Genomic DNA, 23,400 nt, shown 5'->3' with positions numbered 1-23,400 from the left:
AATAGTATGTGTGACAGAGATTGAAGCATAGAGTACACATTTTTACAGTAAACTGCATTTTATTGTCACAGAAATTATACATATCTATCCCTCACAAAGCCTTTTTGGGTAATGTCCGCTCTTACCACTAAAGTATGGTGTTCTTACTAACTTTAATAGAAACTGTGAAATGGAAGTGAAGAATAAAACCTCCTGGGTTCCCTTTCCGTCTATCAGAATTTGTAAATGAAATTGAGTCCTTCAAACAGGAAAATATAAATTTAGTGTGTGTGTGTGTGTGTGTTGCTCTCAACTTTGTTTTAATTTACATTCTCCTCCCTTTTAATTGCAGGTCTCATAAGATGTGCAGCTGTCAATGGGGCGGTAGTTGGGGGGAGGGGGAGCGCTGAACGGTTGGATGTGTGCCACTCTGTGCAGATCTAAGAATCTGATGACCCATCTTTAGAATTTAGAAGTAAGTAGTCAACTGCTTGGAGAAACTCTTGAGTCCTACTGCAGATTTTCCTCAAGTGCCATTTTTTTACACTTGTGCCACATCTGTTGATGCACTTTTTAATGAAAAAATAAACACAAGTGTCCTTAAAGTCCAGAACCTAGATCATCCTTCTCTTAATCCCCCAATTCTCTGGTTGCCTAAATGATCACTTATACCTTTCCATGTAAAGAGGACTAGACTCTCACTTGTGAACTAAAAGCCTAGTTATCACTGGCTTTGGAAGGGCAACTATTGAATGGGGCTCCTCTCCCATTGTACTAAGAGTTAGCGTAGTCTGTTGCTTTCAAAGCAGTTCCAGCCTTGGCTTCTCTGTTAATCAAACCCAGTTTATTCACATGGGAGATGAGTATAATACAGTTAAGCCTAATATAAATTTCTGAGAGAAGTTAAACTAGAAAAGAAAAAAAATTGACACTTGTTCAAAAATTGAGAGATTTCAACTCTTGTGGCACTAAGTGGATGCAAGTAGTGTAATTTGTAGGAAGTGTCCAAACATCTCTTTAATTAAACACACAAACTTTCCATATCCAGTTCTAAAACCCCTTTGAATTTAACTTATTTGCTTCACTTTTCTTAGCCCTGGTCTACACTACAAACTTATGTCAGTATAATATGTTGCTCAGGGGTGTGGAGAAAACAACTCTTAGTGATGCCGTTATACTGACCTGCCTCCCAGAGTAGAGAGTGCTGTATCGATCTACGCTCTCCTGTCAGTGTAGGTAGCATCTTCACTACAGTGCAGCTGCATCACTGTAAGTGTAGACATGCCCTTAGTGTCTCTAGACTGCTTCTGTATATATTTTCGTGGATATTGCAAATGAAGAACTTTGTTTTCCATAGATTTGGCAAAGTGCATCCCATACAACTCCATTTTGATAAAAACAAAATGGACAGAAGTTGTAAATTGAGAATATGGGGCAAAAGTGCACCTTGTAGAAGACACTTTGTTTTAAGCATCCTGGTGAACTTTGTGAACAAACAAGCTGAAGTTTTTCTGCTGTTTGATTTTTTATTTTTATTTTTTTTATTTTAAGCATATCTGTTATGTGACAATGTGAAGATTTTAGGTGGCTTAGGGTGGATTGATTTAAATCAAGTTGATTTTAAATAATGATTTGAATGACCAAGTGGAAAGCCCCAATTTAAATAATCAATTTTTCTCTTTGTACTTCAGTTTTTTCTAAAGAAAGGTGCATTTACATTGGTTGACATAACCATTAAAACATGTTGATTAATCAACTAAATAGAACCTTTACATTACATCTGGTACATCTTTCTTCTGCCTGAGGATACACTATAGCTATTTAAGCAATTATATAGCTTAATATTTTCGTATTAGTTAACTGTATATTTGTACTATGTTAGAAAATGAATGATATATTGCGTATTTACTAGATAATTAACTTTTTGCTCATGATTTGTGTCAAGTACATTAGGATGGTAGATGGAATTTAATTAAACACACAACAGCAAATAAAATGTATTTTTATTAAATCAAAACAAGCCCACAATACAGTACATGACCTACTGTTCCATATTCATAAAGCTTGACCTCACGAGTTAGAATCAGGGGGAAAAACATCTTTCTTTATATAGAAAAGTGATAGACACACATGGATTAAGCATATTTATTTTTTTATTTAAACGTTTTGACAGATTATAATAAATTTAGGCCTTAATTTATTTTGTATTAAATTCAGACGTAATTTTAAACAGGTTTATTTTTTAAAAGAAAACCATATTATAATTTAAATTAAAAAATCTGATTTAAATAAAATCCTTTTTTTGACTTGAAAAAACAGCTTTCTTATGGTTAAGCATTTAGGGACCCTGTTTTCCTATGTATAGGAGTAATCTATTCTAAAGAGAATAAATTTTGCTGGCATCAATTTGTGGAATTTCTTTATGGGGTGTGATTTGTGTTCTCCCATTGTTTAATCTGAAGAGGCAAAGGGCATTTGGATGGATTGCCCTTTTTTCCATCCTGCTGCCTGGTACTTGTACTGTTTTCTGTGGATTCCCTCACATCTGGGCAGCTTCTACAACAGGGGTACTCAAACTGGGGATCAGGACCCCTCAGGGGGTCACGAGATTATTACGTGGGGGGTCACGAGCTGTCAGCCTAAACCCTGCTTTGCCTCCAGCGTTTATAATGGTGTTAAATATATTAAAAAGTGTTTTTAATTTATAAGGGGGGGGGTCACACTCAAAGGCTTGCTATGTGAAAGGGGTCACCAGTACAGAAGTTTGAGAACCTCTGTTCTACAATGTGTTGGGGAACTAATATAAGCTAATAAGTGAGATTTATTAACATGTGGTGCTATATTACTGGCTGGGTGTAGAAGGGAGAATTTGGAGTGCCCCAGATGACCACTTCTTTACTCCAGCCCAAACTTTTCACCTCCAGTTGAGCTGGAACCCTATGGCATCCCCTCAGGGTTTTGGTGGAATTAGTTTGAAGGAGTCAGCAGGTCAGAGGTGTATTGTCCTTTATGAGGTACAGGTTGCCTGATACAGTTGGGACCATGTGTATCCTATTAATGTTTCTGTAGTTAAGGTTGAAGATATAATTTTAAGTTCCATGTTTCATGTTCATATAACTTACTGAAAAAATTACCTGTTTGCTTGAAGTTCATGTATATTCTCAATCCTTCTTCTTCTTCTTCTTTTTTTTTTTTTAAAGCTTGATAGAATTCTGTTTCCTAAACAGAGAAATTTGTGGAAGTACTATGTGTAATCATATAACTTGTTTGGCTTTATAAAAGCACCTTTAAACTAAGTTTGTAGTTCTCATTGGTTCATTACCTCATCCTGTTTCACATACCTCCTGAAGACTCATCTCTGCTTGCCTACAAAACTCTACCTGCTGATCATGGCTAAGTAGGTGACAAATTGTGGCTGTCCTTCCTCTTCACTTACTAACTTGCCCATTCCTTGCCCTAACTACCGTCCCCCCCCCTTCCCCACCCTGTTAAAAAAAAATTTAAAACAACCCAACGACAACAAAACTAACTGATAAATCTGTGCTGAGTCTTCACCTTATTGATTTTTGTTATATTCCATTTGTCAACCTTTTGTCTGTGTCTTCAGGGCAGGGATTGTGCTTTCCTCTGTGTCTTTGTCTATATGCATACAACTTGTATTTGTTTAATTAAAATTATTTTTTAAATTTTATTTAGCAAATTAAGCTAAATATATACCCCAGCTGTGTAAGTGAGTTCTATTTGTACAGTGCCCAGTAAAATGACTGTAGTAACTGGGGTCTTTAGATATTCATATATAAATGTCTATTAATAAAAATTGAGAAGTGCCGTAGATATATTTGAAGAAAAATAAGCAAGTTAGAAAACATAGTAGTATATGGTATATGTACATTGTTATTTTCTATTTTTAAGAATTTAGGAAGGTGCAAGATTTTAATAAGCATAGGAGTACAAGTATTTTGGGCATCATACAATTTAAATAAAAGTTTAGGCATAAGATGAACCATATTAAAATATGCCACTCAGGTAAAACTAATCCGTGTCATTTTTTAAAAGCATTACACTGTCATCTTAAACATCCCTTGACTCTGCTGGCATCTTTGCCAAACACCTCCAGCCATGCACACCACCATCCCAGATGTGTTTATCTGGATGTGTTCAATTGTACATTCAATTAAAATTTTATATGCTCTCAGCTATATGGCCAGAGGGCATTGCACTCACTATAGAAAAAATGAAAAATTTGAAGCTAGTCCTGCTGAGGTGCCAGGTTAACTGGGCCCTTTCCAGTGGTACCTTATTACTCAAGTAATACTTCTAAAGCCTAGATTTTTGTTTGTGGAGTTGGAGGAGAGATCAATATTCAGGCACTATCTTGGGTCCTGCAATTTAAAATTTTTAGTTTTTCTTCTCCACCTCTCCTGGATTTTTTTGCACTTCTTTGCTCTCATGCCTTTTTAGCAGATTTACCCTTCCCTTATATGTGGGAGGATGGAGGAGTTTCTAGGATCTCCCTTTTCCCTTTCCTTCTATCCTATCCCAGTGTATGTCTCTGTGGTGTTAGGATAGGAGTTTTAAGGCTTTCTGATTTTTGCTATCTTATTTATTAACTTTACTAACACACCATTATTGCTAATAACTTGGTGTTTAGGGTTTGGTTGCGCTGGTGTGCCCTGAACCAAGGAAGGAAGGAAAAAACAAAATGTTAAAATGAATTTGTACTCAATCCTATATTTTACATAATCTCCCTTACTCCATAGACCTGAAGAAGAGTTCTGTGTAAGCTTGAAAGTTTGTCTCTTTCACTAACGGATACTGGTCCAATGAAAGCTATTACCTCAACCACCTTGTCTCCTTTATCCCCTCCTATTTGTATAGGGATTTTAAAGGGGGAAAACTCTTATTTGAGAAACTCAAACAGTATTAAATGTCTTTGAGGAGTTTTAGGTGGTAGCTCTCAGGTCTTATGTTCTGTTGTTAAAGATTGAGTCTGTTTCCTAAAAGACCAGTCAAGATGTACACACAAATGGAGAGAAGATTTATTTATTTTATAGTAGTATCAAGAGACTATTATTGTACAACTTAGTGTAAAAACATAGAAAGCTCTCAGTTCACTGTGACATTGAGTAAATTGCCATGCTCCCCAGGGGAAAAAAAATCCCCCAAAGAGAAGGCAACTTTGTCTTCTCAAACTCAACCACTCAGCACAAATTCCTTGATAGTGCATTTACTTGCATTTCCTCTGGTCTGTTACTTAAACAATTTTGAAAAATTACCCAAAGCCTTGAAAACCCCCTAATTAGTAAGTTTTTCTAAACTTAGTTTACAAATTCATTTGATTCTGTTTCATGCTTTATTTTAAAAATTTCACGTTATAGATTTAAACCAACCATCCTGGCATCTATTGTCCACTTTAGACAGTTTAAAACTTCAACCCAGGATGGGATTTTACACAGCTTCCTTTTTGTACCTTTTCATTGCTGTTCTTTGTCAACTAGTTGGGCTGTTAAAATTGCTTAACCATCACTCTTCTTCCCCAGGGACAGTTCAGAGGATGAGGTGTGCTGTCAGTAGATCACAAGTACTAGGCAGTCTTCTCCTTTCTATTTGTATGTTACCTTCTCCGCTTCAGTTATTTCCCTCACTTATTTTTCTTTTCCCAGTTTTATTTGTTCCTTCAGATTTTTCTTTCCTTTCCTGTGGTCTCAAACCTGATACTACTGTTGTCTATAATGCGAAATGTGTACATAAGTACTACAAAGATTGGCCTTCAAAAAAGTGAAATGCAGAATAATGTAAAAATGTCTGAGACTTGTATATTGAAACAAAGATTGTGCCTGTGTTTAACTCATTAAAATGACATAATTATGCACTATTTTCAGTTGACAATGTAAAGAAAAGGGTGATATTTCAAGGCTGGAAAAAGGGGCAAACAGTTGTGCTCCACTCCTCACTGCACCCCAAAATAGTATGCCTGACTGCACAGGGAGGATTATGCCTTTGGTTTTAAGTTTATGGCTGTAGCCTATTTGGATTATGAAGTTTTTGGTTGACACAGAAGCATGTGTGGTGGTCCCCTCTTTTTTTCCTCCGCTTTACCAGAATCTGAAAGATTTTGAGAGATAGGGATGAATTTTCTGTGTGAGACTGTTGGTTAAGGCAGTTGTCCTTATTGCAGAATCAAGTTCCAAAAGATTCGTACTAACCTTTGCTTTATGCCCATCTAAAACTGTAGCATTGTCTGACAGTATCAGGACTTTTCATTCCCTAGCATGGAAGGTTTGAAGTTTTTGTAGTGTTCTCCTGCCCTCATCTCTAGGATACTGATGGGTGGTCTGGCTTGAGAGTATTTGTGTTAGATAGGCTAGCTGAGATGTTTAGGTGGGTACCTGACCTGATGATGATCTGATATGATGAAAATTCATTCTGGATCTGATAGTTCTCTGCTTTTCTTAAAAATTGTAATCTCTCTGATACAGGGTTAGGGAGTGAAGAGTTTTTAAAGGGGGTAAATTCTGGTGCAGTTTTATTGGACTCTGTTTTAGGAGTAATTATTTCTGAGATGTTGCCCAGATGAACTTTTCAGGAGAGGACATTGCAGAATTCAAATGGCCTTCTCTTTCCCACTCTTTCTCCCCCATTTCCACCTTCAGCCAAAGAGATGGACTGAATATATCAATCAGTGGGTCTTTATTAATCAGAGAAGTTAGATGGCACCAGGGCACATCCAAATAGGTGAGCATCTCTTTCGTTTGATTGGTTTAATGAACTTGGAATTCCTTTTGGAGACATTTGTCAGAGCATCTTGAGGCCTTGGAATACAGCTTTTTGAGAAGAGGATGGTAGTGGTACCACGGACTTTATGTGGTTAAAATGAGCTCCTGGAACTATTTTTTTTTCTTCTTCATTGTATTCTTGATGAAGGATTTGACAGTTTCAGATACAAAACTCTGAGCCTTTAGAAATAGCCTTGTTTGCTTTGCCTTCTCTCTCTAAAAGTATAAACTTGAGGTGTTGCTTGCTCTGGGAATAAAAGCTGAACAAGGAAATGCCTTCCTCCCAGGCATTTCAAGCTCTTTAAATTCCCATCATAGACCAGTATGTAATCTTATTAATCACATTGCCTAAAGCCAGAACACACTTAGCACTGGCCTGAAATGAAGGATTGGATATCAGCTACTACTGCTGTAATTATATCTATATTTAAACTGCTTAAACATACTGATTAATAAAAATGTAAAGCTAAACAAATTATACAGTAAAGGAAAGACTGTTTTAAGACCACATTCTCAAATGGAAAGAAAACAGATTTATTAGGGGCATGGGCTTTATAACTGAATGGAACTCCCAGTTCACTGCTTGAAGCATATATATCCCTAATAATTTAAACTGCTATAGAATTGTCCTGAGATCAGGAAGCACAATTCATCATTCTTTTAGTGATACAGTAGGGATCTGCAGAGGCAACTTCATAAAAACAAATGCAGCTCAGATGAAGTAAGTTATTGAATCTAGATTTCATTAAGCTTGTTACTGAATTGTAATATATTGAATCCTGCCAAGCTTAGTCATTATGGATTGAAATAGAATTTTTTTTTATTTGTCTTCCAAGGACCAAGAAGGAAAGTTGAATGCTATACATGATGACTATTATAACTGTGTATTTATCATGGCTGTACTTATAGCAAAAACTGACACGTTTTTTATAAAAATTATGGTTTCTGCCTCTGGCCAGCTTGCTACTAAATAACTCCTTCATTAATTTTTACAAATTGGTTCTTTGTTAGTCCCATGTAGTGGAGTAAATTTTTAAATGGTTTTAAACCATAAAAGTATATCTTACTCTTCTCTTAAATTCCCTTGACAAACAACTTAAAATCTTCTTTGATCTGACTTTTCCTTTAACTAAACTATGAATTTTGCACCTTCTCATAATACCATCACTCTTCCAATCTTGATGATTCAAATAAGAATTACTTGCTAAAGTTTCTTATTTAAGAGTTTAGATTTTTAAACTCTTAAGACTTTGGACCTGTTTATTGTGACTGGTGCCTTCAGTACATCCTGCAAAATAGTACCTGTGGATGGAATTTGATCTTGTGGCCTTAAATTTTGCATGCGTAAACTGAATGAACCACCGATGTCTGTCTTTATACTCTACTAATTAAAAAGAAGTACATGACCTGTTTCAAATGCAGTTTGAAGAAATAAAACTACTCGTATACCAAGGTGGAAAATGCAATGTAATTACCGTATATACTCGTTCATAAGCCGAATTTTTTTAGTAAAAAAGGGAAGCATCAGAGAAGGGGGTTGGCTTATGAACGGGAGGCAAGGAGAGGCAGCAGAGTCAGAAGGGAAGAGGCAGGGCCAGAGTCTCTGCTTCTGGCCATGCTGCTCTCCTCCCAGCCTCGGAAGCAGCTGCAGCTCCAGGGTTGGCAGGCTGCGGCTGCGCTGCCCGCCCCGCCCGTCGGAGCAGGCTGCCGTCAGGCCAGAGAGACATCCTCCCCTGGCCCACCCCAGCTAAGGTGGGAAGGGAGGAGATGGGGAGAGTGTGGGGACCCCAGGCTAGGGGTGGGGTCATGTGGGGGGTGGTCACAGGGGTTACTCCCCTGACCCCCAGCTTCTCTTCTCTCCCTCCCCCCCCCCGCCAAATTCTCCACGAGTTGCTGTCCCGTCCTGGCCCGTCAGGGTAAGACTCTGGCAGGCCGGGACACTTTGTTTACTTACATCAGCGTTTCCCAAACTTTTTTGGCCACGGAACACTTTTTAGCCTATTATGGAACACTTATTATATTATTTTGTAGTTCTTTGGTTTTCAAATAAAAAACTGTTGTTTATGCTCAAATATATTTTATTTTATAAAACAAAGCAAAAATACAAATTTAAAGTAACTTGAACTAACAATTTCTAACTGGAAAGCGTGTATAAAGTAGTACAAAAATCAAGTGCAAGAGTCCAAATTAAAAACAGTGTTCTACTTAAAAAAAACACCTGTTTTTATATATACACAAACACCAAACAAAGTACATTTTTACTAGAAAAATCTATTTTTATAAACAGAAATACAAATTTTGATTTCATGAGATTGGAGTTTCTGCTTTTTTCTATCATACATTCGCTTAATATTAGGAATAATGCTGGAAAGTTCAATCCTCATGTCAGGCGCAGCAGCAAGTCTATTCCTGTATTTGGTTTTTGTTGCAGTATATTACGAAAATCCTGTCTCTCATAAATAAGCTGTAGCAAAAGGAAGGAGCACTCGAACTGCATGTTTAGCCATATTAGGGTACTCTTCTATTAGGCTGCTCCAAAAATTTTTCAGCGGAAGATCCTTAAACTTTTGTTTCCAATCGGAGTCAGAAATTGTCAATTAGGCTTTTATAATCGTGCGCAGTAAAGCCGACTGGTTTGGCTGTAATTACAAACGGATTTCTAACCCAAGCATTATCATCAGTAGTTGTAGGAAAATATTCCAATAAAGAGGCCTGCAAGTCACGTAAGTGCTGTAAAATGGTGCTGGAAACTTCTTCATAGACTGTAGAATTTATTTCAGTCAGAAATTCGTGTACTGTAGGGAAGCAGTCAAAGTTATTCTGTTCTACAGAAGATGCCCAGAATTCCGATTTCTTTTTTAATGACGAAATTTTATCCATTGTAGTAAAAATGGTTACATTCTTTCCTTGCAGCGACCGATTAATTTCATTTTAATTTTGCAAATATATCTGCAAGATAGGCAAGTCTCATTAGCCACGAGGAATTTGTCAGACAGTCACTAAATTTTCATCCTGAATTATCTGAAGTGAAGAATACCAGTAGTTCACTATGAAGCTCAAAAAGCCTCACAAGCACTTTTCTTCTGGATAGCCACCTCACTTCCGTATGTAAAAGAAGCGTTTTGTGCTGACTACCCATTTCCTCGCACAAAATTTTAAATAACCTGGATTGAAGTGGTCGAGATTTGACAAAATTTATCATTTGTACTGCTTCATAGAGCACAATTTTCAGATATGCTGGTATTTTTTTTTAACTGCAAGTGCTTGTCTGTGTAGAACACAATGGCTCTTAGTGCTTTCTGGTGCCACACTTAAGTTTCGCGTTACAGCTCCCTTCATCTTCCCGATCATTGCCCGAGCATCGTCAGTACATACATCAGTACGTTTTCCCCAACTAATTTCATGCTTTCTGATAAAATTGTTAATGCAGTTGAAGATTTCTTCTCCAGTCGTGTTGCTTTGCAGAGATTCACATAAGAGCAGGTCCTCTTCAATAATATTATTAAATCTATATCGGACAAATACTAGTAGCGCAGCAAGTCCTGAAATGTCAGTGGACTCATCTAGCTGCAATGAATACTCATGGCAAATTTTCAGTCGGCAAACTAGCTCTTTTTCTATGTCATCGGCAAGATCTTTAATACGGCGTGCAACAGTATTATTTGACAACTGTACAGCATCAATTTTTTTTTACCAGACTGCTCGCTCAAAATGCACATTAAAATATCTTTCGCGCAAGGCTTGATAAGCGTTTCTCCAATAGTGTGAGCTTCTCTGGCAAGCGCTATATGGTAACTTACTCGATAAGATGCCTCTGCTGCACTTTTGTTGTCTGTCTTAGCAATTTTAATCATTGAAAGTTTACAATTTCCAAGTGAGTCACGCTGCCTCTTGAAAAAACTTATATCTTTGTCTTTGTATTCAGCATGCTTGGTTTCCAAATGCCTACGAAGTTTAGCAGGAGCCAATGAACTGTTTGCTAGTATTTTGATGCACTGTGCATCAGGGACATCTTTATTTCCAACACACGTAAAACCGAAAGACAAATAACTTTCATCATACTTTCGTTTCGGACTTTTAACACCTGCTTCTTGTTTTTTGATATACTTCGGTGGAAATTCTTTCACCTTGGATAATTCACTAGTACTAACAGATTTTTCGGCAACAAAAGACTGATTGTTCATCCTCACTTTGAAGTGTCAGAATATTTTGCTCGTTTATTTCGGCCACAGTTGTAGTATCAGAAGAACTTGCTTTTCGTTTCAAAGTTACTTCTTTTAGCCACAAATCCATGGTGATTAGGTTTAGTAACAATATTTAGAAATACTGATTTTTGTCAAATTTTGTTTGTCACAAATATTTATATTGTTTTGAGTGAAGCTAGTTTAGTTGTGCTTATCGCACACACGGTAAAGGCCCACAGGTTTGAACGTGTTGAGTGAATGTTATATTCAACGTGGCTGAATGGTGTGTGCATACCGCTGCAGTTCACGCAGCCTCGAGCGGAAGGGGTACAACGTCACTAACTGAAACGTGCCCGAAAGGGGTAGATGTCAACATGCTTGTGTGTCTCGTTCTCTTTACGCCATGATATTCAATACGAGATCTATCAATAACCGGAAAAAGAGTTTAATGTTAAATTATAGTCAGTCATTCAAAGAGTTGTAAACTATGCTTCAAATATGCCAAATTTAAAATTAAAAAAAATTTAAAGACCCTTTTTTTAAAATTTCGATTCTTTCACGGAACACCTATTCACATCGTGTGGAACACCAGTGTTCTGCAGAACACAGTTTGGGAAATGCTGACTTAGGTTTACCTCCGTGCCTGCAGACGCTCGAGGTAAACAAACCGTCTCGGCCCACCAGTGGCTTATCCTGATGGCCCGAGAGCCAAAGTTTGCCGACCCCTGAATTGTAGGGTCAGCTTATGAATGGGTCATAAAAAATTTCCATTTTTACTTATCCATTTTGGGGGGGGGGGAAGGGGGAAAGGGAGGTGTTGACTTATAAATGAACTGGCTTATGATTGAATATATGCAGTAATATGTTAATGAATAGTTATCACAAAATAAGTTCCACTGAAGGAATAAATCTCTTAAAGTATAATTTAATGCAACAAGGCTTCTGTAACAATTTCTAGTGTATGTTTTTAAAATTTGATCCAATAAAAAGGCATGTTAAAAAAGATTAATTATAGGCCTAATCCTGGAAAATGTGGTATGGAGGGTCAGCTGCCTGCCCATGCACTATACTTCCTAACATCAGAGCCATAGTATTTGTGTTGGTTTATCTGTACATGCTATACAGTACACACACAAAACTACATTAAAAAAACATTGTTAAAGTTGCAAAGTCAAGCACTCAAAAATTAGTAAAGACCAGAATTAAGGAAGCCCCTGCTCTGGAGATAGTTATTAAGTTCATCATGGGTTTTTCTGTGGTGCTTATAATATCTGATTGCTTCACAAATATTAATTAATTTATCTTCACAACAGCCCATGAGTTGAGAGGTTGCCGTATTGTCTGCATTTTACAGGTGGAGAGCTGAGAGAGATTAAGGTCAAAAGTTTCCACTGATTATGGGTACCCAATTTGGACACCTGGGACCAGATTTTTCAGAGTACTTGGCATTATATAGCATTTTATATATTCAAGCAGAGCTCCCATTGATTTCACATGAGTGCTGAGCACTCTCAGCTGCAGCTAAGTTAGACCCTGGAGTATCAAGTTGGATACCCAGAAAATTAAAAACACATAGTTTAGTGACCACCTCTGAAAAGTTTGGTTTACATGACTTTCCTAGCATCGCATAGGAATTTTCTGCCAGAGACAGGGACAGACACCACTTTTCTAGGACAGAATTCAACTGCCTTAACCATGAGACCATCCTTTCTCTTTTATGATCCCCTTCCTCATTCATTACATACCTGCTCGCTTCTGCAACAAATGAGGTAGGAGGTCCTATAAGCAACAGGCTTTTACTACACAACCTTGATTCATCCCCAGAGCATGATCCATTTTGTGCACAGAATTAGGCAGGGGTCCTGTAGAAAAAATTGTATATGATCGTGTAATTTGTATAATAATGCATAGGCACAAGGGAGCTAAAATAAAGATGCACATAGGAATCATATTGGCATTTCCTACCTTCTGAATGTTTGACTTCACAATCTTAATGTTCATAATAGTCTGCTTTTTTTTTTTTTTTAATTAAATTAAACGGAAGAAGTAGAAATTCCACCATGTGGAATCATATTGACATCCACATGGGTCATCAGCAGGGTTGGAACCTTTAGAGCCACAACACAAACTTTTGCTGCTATGTGGACAGCAGCAGAGGGTAATGTATGAGACATCATATATCATATATATGATATATATGGGTCTCATGGTTATTTGCTCTCGGTAGAGGAATGGTGATCCTCAGAAATCTTGGATTTCATTCCAGGCTCTGGAGGGGAATTGTATACTTGTGAGCTTGCTTTTCTGTTTCTTTGCCTCCAAGTTTGACCCCTTCTGCCCTGTCCCAGTTGCCTCTCATCAGGCTTCTTTTTCAGCCAGGCATAGTCTCCCCCTCTAGGTTTGATGCAGGGTGGATTTGATTTAAATCAAATTGATTTTAAATCACTAGTCAGGAAGACTCAATTTAATCATGGATTTCTACATAAAAGTGCATTCTTGTTGGTTGTTATAACCTTAATACATATTCTTCACAACTCGGAGATAGATGTAGGTTTCATTTTTAGAAGGTACACACTATACATTTTTAAAGTGATTTATTTTGAAAACTTTTCAGATTAGTTTTACAGCTATATCAGAAAATGAATGATTGGTTATTTAATTTACCAAAGGTAATTGAAGCAAATATTTATGAAGTCACTGGGAGGTTAATCATTAATATTTGGAGGATTTTCTTGCCATGCTGTATTAGGAGGAGAACATCACCAGACAGACATTTAAATTGTTTTATTTAACTAAAACAACATTATGTATTCTGGATTTTTTTTCTTCAACAGCAAACATATAATATTTTAACAAAAACAATCATATTCATTTTTGAATTTAAACATTCAAGATTTTTAAAATCAGGTTTGTTTTTGTTAAAATTGTTTTTAACTAAAATAGTTAAATGAAATATTAAAAAAAAAAATTAAATTGACTGTCAGCCAGGTCGACATGAGAAACTTAAAATATTGGCTTCTGCAGCTAACTCAGTCGTCTTCACCTTCATTTTCCTGTTTGTTCATAATCTGGAAAAGAAAAACAAGGTTTCCTGCTTTTTCAGGTCCCAAATGATTTCTCAATTTGGAATGAATTAGTCCAAAGGAAGAAAATATTCTTTTTACACTGGCAGAAGAAGCTACTACTGTTAAAAGTGAGACTATCACTTCAACAGTCTCTGAATCCAAGTGCCTTTCTTTAAAACATCAGCAAACATTTATTTCTTCAATGGTTCTTATTCCCAAATTGGGTCTCTCTTATGGTCTGCTGCCATTATAGGTTTTCCCTTCTAGTGAGAGAATGGTATGGTAGATCTCAAATCAATGAAGACTACACTCAGAAAGACCCTCAAGACTTCTGGAATATGCTGCTCAAACAGTTTTACTTTTGTTTCTGCTGCCTGTCCCTCGCTTTGCACATTTATCTCCAGACTTCTTCTCCTTGTCCAGATCTATTCCGCCCCCAACAATCTTCTATCCATTGAACTTTTTGAAACTTTGCACTTTTAGAGAGAGGTAAGGGATTGACTCTGTGTACACAAATTTGCAGAGGGACAGTAGGGTTGAGGCCTGTTATTTCTCACCTCTAGATATATATTTATTTATTTATTTTAAAAACATTTTTGCTGTTAACAAGCATGTTATTTCTAGAAACACAAATCCACAGTTTGAGAACTGCAAAACTAAGCATCTCTGATGGTATCTTCTAGACTGAGCACTGAGTCCTATTGGGAAGATAGAAAGATTAACCTAAATAATCTATACAGAAGCCCCTGGGACCCCATAAAATCTGGCTCTGTGGATGAGGGGAAAGCAGTGGATGTTATTCCTTGACTTTAGCAAAGCTTTTGATATGGTCTCCCAAAGTATTCTTGCCAACAAGTTAAAGAAGTATGGGCTGGATGAATGGACTATAAGGTGGATAGAAAGCTGGCTAGATCGTCGGGCTCAATGGGTAGTGATCAATGGCTCCATGTCTAGTTGGCAGCTGGTATCAAGCGGAGTGCCCCAAGGGTCGGTCCTGGGGCCGGTTTTGTTCAATATCTTCATTAATGATCTGGAGGATGCCGTGGACTGCACCTCAGCAAGTTTGCCGATGCCACTCAACTGGGAGGAGTGGTAGATAGGCTGGAGGGTAGGGACAGCATACAGAGGGACCTAGACAAATTAGAGGATTGGGCCAAAAGAAATCTGAGGTTCAACAAGGACAAGTGCGGAGTTCTGCACTTAGGATGGAAGAATCCCATGCACTGCTACAGACTAGGGACTGAATGGCTAGGCAGCAGTTCTGCAGAAAAGGACCTAGGGGTTACAGTGGATGAGAAGCTGGATATGAGTCGACAGTGTGCCCTTGTTGCCAAGAAGGCTAATGGCATTTTGGGCTGTATAAGTAGGGGAATTGCCTGCAGATGGAGGGAGTGATCATTCCCCTCTATTTGACATTGGTGAGGCCTCATCTGGAGTACTGTGTCCAGTTTTGGGCCCCACAACTACAAGAACGATGTGTAAAAATTGGAAAGAGTGCAGCGGAAGGCAACAAAAATGATTAGGGGCTGGAGCACGTGACTTATGAGGAGAGGCTGAGGGAACTGGGATTGTTTAGTCTGCAGAAAAGAAGAATGAGGGGGGATTTGATAGCTGCTTTCAGCTACCTGAAAGGGGGTTCCAAAGAAGAAGGTTCTAGACTGTTCTCCTTGTGCTGTCATCTGCTACCACGGAGTAATGGTCTGAAGTTGCAGTGGGGGTGGTTTAGGTTGGATATTAGGGAAACCTTTTTCACTAGGAGGGTGGTGAAACACTGGAATGGGTTACCTAGGGAAGTGGTGGAATCTCCTTCTTTAGAGGTTTTTAAGGTCAGGCTTGACAAAGCCCTGGCTGGGATGATTTAGTTGGGGATTGGTCCTGTTTCGAGCAGGGGGTTGGACTAGATGACCGCCTGAGGTCCCTTCCAACCCTGATATTCTATGAAAATTGGGTCCCTAATCCATGAACTATTGGAACTCATTTACAAAACTTTTCTTAAACATTACATGAATATATTATCTCATACTATAGAATTAGAATGTATAATCCCTATTCCATGATGAGATATCTTTGAGCTATAATGTATCTTAATTAAAACTATTTTTAGATTGCTTTTTGAGGAGAATGATTTTTTTGATAAAAAAGGTTGTTTTAAATAAAAACTTGATTGATCTACCCTGGTTTGATGTCCAAGTCCCAAATTCCAACCCATGCCGTCTCTCTCCCCCTCTTCCCCCCACACCCATACCCAGTCAGCCCCAGTTCTCTTTCCCAGCTCTTTGTCCAGTCTCTCTCTTGCCTCCCCCATCACGCTGGTTCTTTGTCTTAGTCTTCCCCTGCGCCAACCCTCATCCCCCAGCTCCTTGCTCCAGTCTCTTTTCCCAGCCAGTCCAGTTCTTTTTTTGCATATCAGCTCCTTGTCAGTCTCCTCTGATTCCCGTTCCCCTCACGCTGGTTCTTTGTCCTGGCCTGCCCCTCCCTCCAAAAGGTACATCCCTGACACAAATGCCACCTCTTGCCAAATTTCAAGTTCCTGCCCTAAAGCATGGGGTCACTACAACTGTGCAAAGAAAAGCTCACCGTAATTTAACCTGAGAAAGATGTCTTTTTTTCCCCATAGCCATATTCTCAAAAATGGAAGAATCATTCTGGCTGAAATCTTCCAACAAAATTCACTCTTAGGTGGACGCACCCACCAGGGAAAATGTCAGCCCAAACAATTAAGTGGCAAAGTTAAAAGTAACTGAAAGCAGGGTCTTACAGTGGAAAGTATAATGCAACCTTAGGAGACGATGCTACTAGCCCTCCCTAAAATAAAGATTAAAAAGTGACTTTTATAAAGTATTTAACAGTGCCTCTTAAACTTTACCATTTGTACATACATATAGTTAGAAAAGAAATAATTTCAGGGGCTATCAAGTTTCAGGGTCATAGTCAAACATTTTATAAAGTCATTTTTTAGGTGTTATCTTAAAAACAAACAAACAAAAAAACCCCTCTACTACTACATTTTAAGTAAGATTAGTTTTACACCAATTTTGAGATAGGAAGATATTTGAAAATAGAGACAACTAGTTTCTTCTTGGTTTGTCTTCACAAGCATGGTGATATCACGCTTATTTGCTATTCTAAGTTAACATGCTTTTTTTGCCTCCATTTCTTTTAAGGAGCACTACAGTTGTCACTCTCTTCATTGAGTGAAATCAATTATGTACCAGAGGTCTTGAGAATATTACCAGATGACACCAAGCCCTATGGTTAAACATACTAGTCAGGGTGAAAATTACCTGTGCTGCCTTAGCTTCTATGAGGGCCAATTTCCCTGTAATCTAAAAGAATAAGGCAGTTGTGAACTGCTTATTGTACTTTGTATTTAATAGTAACATATTATTTAACTTTCCTGTTAGCTGTCTTTGTTAATGGTAGAGTTTTGGAGGGCATAACTATGGACTCCGTGTGGAAGTATATATTGGTGGATTGTTTGGCTGTTTTCTGCATACAGGCTGTGTAGTTGGGCTGTGGACCCCTGAGATGACTGTTTGGTGTTTTGTTAAGGGCCATGTGGCTCTGACCCTTGGAACTTTGATCATCCCTGCTGTTTGAAGCCTCTAAGTAGTTCATTGCTCCCTGGTGGTGAGCGCTGAAGCTGAATTGAGCTAAGCAAGGAGACTTGGTATGAAAAGTCACTTACTAGAAGCACACTCAAGAGCCGTGAACATAGGCAGTTTACAGGAGGGTTTTGGAGGGAGTTGAGAGAGGAAGTGTGTGAGGCTTGCCTTTGAGGTTCATCTCTGATTTCAAGAAGGTCAGCAAGGGAACAGTGGTGGTGACCTGCAATGCATGTGCCATATTTTATTTCCTGCCTGAAGGCAGAAGGGACTTCCTGTATATGAAGTGCAGGTTGGTGGTTGTGTGCTGGAGGAAAAAAAATTGTTGGATTGGAGGGGCTAGTAGAGATGATGCTGAGAATCAGAGAAGCTGAAGAGTTCCTTGCCAGCCAGGTTCAGGAGACATCTGTCCCCCAAGTTCAAGGAGGAAAGGAACTGGTCACCAAGGAGTCAGAGAAGAGGCTTGGCAATTCGTAACTACCAGAGGCAAAAGGTCATGGAGACATCGTACACAACTGGAGATAGGTGAAGATGGGCAGGCTGTGCCCACCAGAGAGAAGAGAACTAAGAGTAAGTCCACAGAGCTAGAAGTTTCCAATTAATACCAGGACTTCAGCCTGGAAACTGTGGAAGATATCTCTCAAGATTCAGCTTGTTGAAGGGAATGGAGAGAGGTACGGGACGTACCTGTGGATGACAGCTTGGCCCAATCTGTAAGAAAATCAGGCTTGCCCACAGAGGTCTCCAACCATAAAAGGAAGATAGATGATCCTTGTAGGGGATTCAGTACCCAGATGAATCAAAAGAACTTTTTGCAAGGAACAAAATATGCAGATGACAGGACAGTGTGCTATCCTCCTGGAGCCAAGACAAGAGATGCTGCTCTAAGATTTGATAGGCTTGTGAAGTAGACTGGCAAGGATCCATTGGTGATGGTTCATGTCGGCATTAACGATACTGCATCGTGGACTATCTCACAGATAATAGATGACTCCGGGAACTTGAAAATCATGCCGAAGAAGAAAGTTTGGACATTCTTCTCTGAGACCTTTCCTACCTTATGAGCGAAGGAAGTCAATGCAGAAGATTCTGGAAGTGAACTGTTGTCTAGGTAAGTGGTATAAGGTGAAGTGTTTTGGTTTTGTTTAACATTGGTCCACCTTCTATGGGGAGACGGGTCTGTATAGTTTGGATGGATGGCCTGCACCTCAGTAGAAGAGGAACGAATCTCCTTGGGGACAGGCTGACAAGAGTAGTCAGGCAGGCATTAAACTAACAGCAAAAAGGAAGGGTAAGAAGAAGAAGGATATGAGCACTAACTTAGCACAAAATCAAGATGTTGAGAACAAAATTAATCAAGCAAACAAAAGGACATAAAAAGAATAAGTTCTTTAATTGCCTTTACACAAAGGCGAGGAGCCTGGATAACACATTAGGATTTGGGATTGCTTGTTTATTAGCATAAATTTGATCTAGCTGGTGTTTCTGAAACCTTGTGGGATGATTTGCATAACTGGAATGTTAAAATCAATGGTGATTGCCTATTTAGGAAGGATGGAATAGGCAAAAGGGGAGGGGGGAGTTGCACTCTGTCAAAAATGGCATTACCTGTTTCCGAGTCACTGATGACTCAGAAGAAAATGATCTTGAATGCTTATGGATCAATGTTGTAACACACAAAGCACAAGACTGTATGTTGGTGTCTGCTACAGACCACCAAATAACACTTAGGATGACCACCTCCTTACGCAGCTATCTGTAATATGTGGAGGAAAAAACACTGTGTGATCATGGGGGACTTCAATTTGAATGACATGCTGTGAAGGTCTCATGCTACCAATACTAAAATATGCTTGGAATTTCTAAACCTAATATATGACCATTTCCTAACTCAAAAAATGTTGCAGCCAACACAGGGGAATTATATATTAGACTTTGTCTTGACAGATAAGGATCTTGTCACAACTAAAAATTAATGGTAGCTTAGGTACAGATGATCATGACTTGATCAAATTTATAATGTGCAAGAAGAATAAAGGCCAGACTAGTTTTTTTTTTTAAAAAAAAATGGTGCTTTAAAAGGGCCAGTCTCACAAAGCAGAAAATAATTGAGCCAAATCAGTTGGGAGGAAGAATTTAATCAGAATAATGTAAATAACAATTGAACTGTTTAAGAACTTTACAAGATGCCCCAAAAGCCACAAACCCACTATCGAGGGAGAAGACTGTATTAGTTTAAAAAATATCTTTTTTTAGAGGGGCAGTGAAAGCGCTCGCGCGCACGCGCTCTCTCTCTCTCTCTCTCTCTTTTTATATATATATATATATATAAAAAATAAATATATATATTTTATATATAATATAAAAAAAAAAAGAAATGGAAGAAAGGGGAGGTTGATGATACTGAATGTAAATCAGAAGCTAGGAATTGTAGAAAAATAAGGGAAGCTAAGGGACACAAGGAGAAATCTGTGGCCAGCAGAGTTAAGGACAATAAAATGTTGAAGTGTATTGGGAACAAAAAGAATGCTAACAATAGTTTGTCTATTAATAAATGGAAATGGTAGAATTATCAGTATTGATGCAAAAGAAGCAGAACTGTTCAATAAATATTTCTCTTCTGCATGAGGGGAAGTGTGTGGGGGGGGTACATTTTTACCAGTAAGGATATTAACCATTGGAACAATTTACAAAGGATCATGGTGGATTCTCAGTCACTGGCAACTTTCAAACCAAGATGTGCTCTAGAAATTATTTTGGAGAGATTCCATGATCTGTGTTATGCAGGAGGTCGGACTAGGTGATCACAATGATCCCTTCTTGCCTTGGAATATATGAATAAATATTTTAAAACATTTAACTTACTACTAGGTCAGAAGAAAAATCTGTTTAATATATTTGACTTCTACCAGTCTTAATCTAGTATATTTGTAGTATAGTAATTGAGCAATTAATAAAGCTAATGTGTTGGTCAAATATCACAAAAATGTACTAACAGAAATAATTATTAATTGGTAAAATTAAACAAAACATTTGCTGAGTTGTTTCAGGAACCATACCTGTTTCATCTTGACTTTTTTTTTCTATTTCTGCCTGAAGAACTCTGCTTCTTCCTTTCACTTTTTAAAAATCATGGTGTATCTTTTGTTTTCTTTTTTCCTCTCTCATTTCTTTCTCTACATTGTGTTCTCAACCCTTTCCCATATTTTCTTTTATTCTCCTCCTTTAACTTCTCTACTGTAGTTATAGTCACTCCTGCCCACTCCCATTCATGCAGTTTACTAATACGAATTTGTTTTTCATCAGTAGTTCTCAGAGTGCTTTTTAAAGGAGGTAGGTATCAAATAGGCATTCAGGACTAGATAGATCAGTTGCAGGTGGATATGAAAGCTTCAGAGATCCCACCATTCAAGGGAACTCTCTTCTTCTATCAGGTTTTTGACTGCTGTAGTGGTTGTATTTCTGCTGCTATACCAGTTCCCTGCAGCCTTCATTTTTTAGTTCCTCCCACCCCACTGAATGGTGGCGCTAGCTTTCCTAAGCGGCGAATGAAAGTGACTCCATTCTTGTCACTTTTACTGTGCCCACTGAGAACTGACAAGAGTTTGGTTAGTTTTCACTTCGTTGCAGCTTGTGAACCTGTTGCAGCTGCACTGGAGTGGTGCATCTGAAGACTCAAGAAGACAGCAGTAAATCAATTACATTTGCTTTGTCTTTGGAAAGTTTTCTTTAGCCATAAGCTCTACAAAAAAGCCTCTCTCTCTCTCTCCTCCAGCTGCGTCCAGTCCACCATATAAACATCTGTACTTTGGTCCAGTTCTTGCCCTTATGCCTTCACACTCTCCACAGAATGTTTAATTATTTAATTTGTTTTTCTGAGATACTAATTTACAGCAACACCATTTTAGGACCTAACTACATCAGCCACACCATCGGGGCTCATTCATTTGCACATCTATCAATGTGATATATGCCATCATGTGCCAGCAATGCCCCTCTGCCATGTACATTGGCCAAACCGGACAGTCTCGGCGCAAAAGAATAAATGGACACATCTGAGATCAGGAATCATAACATTCAAAAACCAGTAGGAGAACACTTCAGTCTCTCTGGTCACTCAATAACGGACCTAAAAGTCGCAATTCTTCAACAAAAAAACTTCAAAAACAGACTCCAAGGTGAAGCTGCAGAACGGGAATTAATTTGCAAACTGGATACCATGAGATTAGGCCTGAATAAAGACTGGGTGTGGTTGGGTCATTACAAAACCTAAACTTAATTTCCCCAATACTAATTTCTCCCTACTGTTACTAACACCTTCTTGTCAACTGTCTGTAATGGGCCACTCTCTTACCACTTCAAAAGTTATTTTTCCTCCCTTGGTATCCTGCTGTTAATTGATTTATCTCGTTAGACTGACCTCACACTTGGTAAAGCAACCCCCATCCTTTCATGTATTTATACCTGCTCCTGTATTTTTCACTTCATGCATTTGATGAAGTGGGTTCTAGCCCACGAAAGCTTATGCCCAAATTAATTTTAGTCTCTAAGGTGCCACAAGGACTTCTCGTTGTTTAAACTTTTCATAGTAACTTTCTCCCCCATATTTTGTAATACAAGGCTAAAAGAATACAAGAGGTTTCTTGACTTAAGCAGAAACATTTAGTTGCCTGAAACAGTGACTCTCAATGGATTACTGCCATTAATGACTCTTTTTGTGGTGAAGCCCACTACTTTTCATATCACTTGTCTATGGTGAAGTGTTACTTTTGCCTTTCTGGCAAGATTCTTCAGTTCAGGAAGATCGTTGATTAAGCAGATTGCAGTTTCTGTAAATACTTCTTACACCAATCCTTACTGGATATAATGCTGTCCTACAGAGAGAGGAGGATAAAACCCCTTAAGGTTTATAGTTCCTCTTTTGTTGATGCTCACTGTGGGCTGTGGATACTACTATATACCTTCACTGTTTGAACAGCAGTTCTTCAGTTGAAGCAGTGTCACATCTAAAGACATTTTAATGAGAGGAAGGAAAATGCACTCTTTTCATCTAAATATTTTGTCTGAATCAATATGAAACATATCTATATTTACCCACTAAATCATACTGGTTCAACTTTTGTAAAGGTTTCTGTTTTGGTCTAGATCTGGGAACTTGTCTGCCAATTTTCAACCTGGAGTGATTTGATTGTTTAAAAAAAAAAAAAAAAAGTTTTATGGTTCCTTGACAATAGATTCATCTTTTAGTGGGGAAACTTTAAACCAGATCAGACCTAAGCACTGTTGATCACCAGCTAACCCAAGTAGGAGTTTAACAAGACCCAAAGTAAGATTTCCTTGAAAGACTAAGTTATAAAGTTGTTTGGCTTTGGTTAGATATTGCTTCGGACCTGAATGGTCCATCTCTCTCTTCCCCACGTCTATAAAGTTGCCAAAGGGCTGTGCATTCTTTGAAGAAGAGGAAATAAAAAGAATGGGGAATCAGAGAATGAGGGAAGAAATTCTGGATTGAAGTAGCAGAAGAGATTGGCAGAAAAATATATGGGGTTGAGAAGGAACTGGATAATAAATGTTACAGACCTGGTTGAGGTCCCCTTGCTGGACACTCACCAGGCTGCTGTATTTGTATCCAAACAGTGGATCTGTGGGCTTTTAAGCTCCCCTTAGTCACTAGTAGGCTTCAGCCACTGAGGCTACAGCTACACTACTAGTTAGGGATGGTATTCCCAGCTTGTATAGTCATATTCTGTACTAGCTTTCATCTGAGCTAGCACACTAAAAATAGTAACGT

At 38.3% G+C, this 23,400-nt stretch overlaps 1 protein-coding gene and 1 pseudogene across 1 annotated transcript in view; one reads left to right on the top strand and one right to left on the bottom strand.

Moving 5' to 3' along the window:
- Positions 1 to 400: 400 nt before the first annotated feature.
- Positions 401 to 23,400, top strand: part of PDS5B (PDS5 cohesin associated factor B) — a 252,523-nt gene continuing 229,523 nt past the window's right edge. The window contains exon 1 of the mRNA XM_065403763.1: positions 401 to 454. The gene's annotated coding sequence lies outside the window, so the exon portion shown is untranslated. The remainder of the gene's footprint in view (positions 455 to 23,400) is intronic.
- On the bottom strand, positions 9,017 to 11,048 carry LOC135873076 (zinc finger BED domain-containing protein 5-like; annotated as a pseudogene).

Source organism: Emys orbicularis, chromosome 1, assembly GCF_028017835.1.
Source record: "Emys orbicularis isolate rEmyOrb1 chromosome 1, rEmyOrb1.hap1, whole genome shotgun sequence".
NCBI classification, from domain to species: domain Eukaryota; kingdom Metazoa; phylum Chordata; order Testudines; family Emydidae; genus Emys; species Emys orbicularis.
Note: the sequence above shows the minus strand (reverse complement) of the source record. Positions and strands in the feature narration are given on the sequence as shown.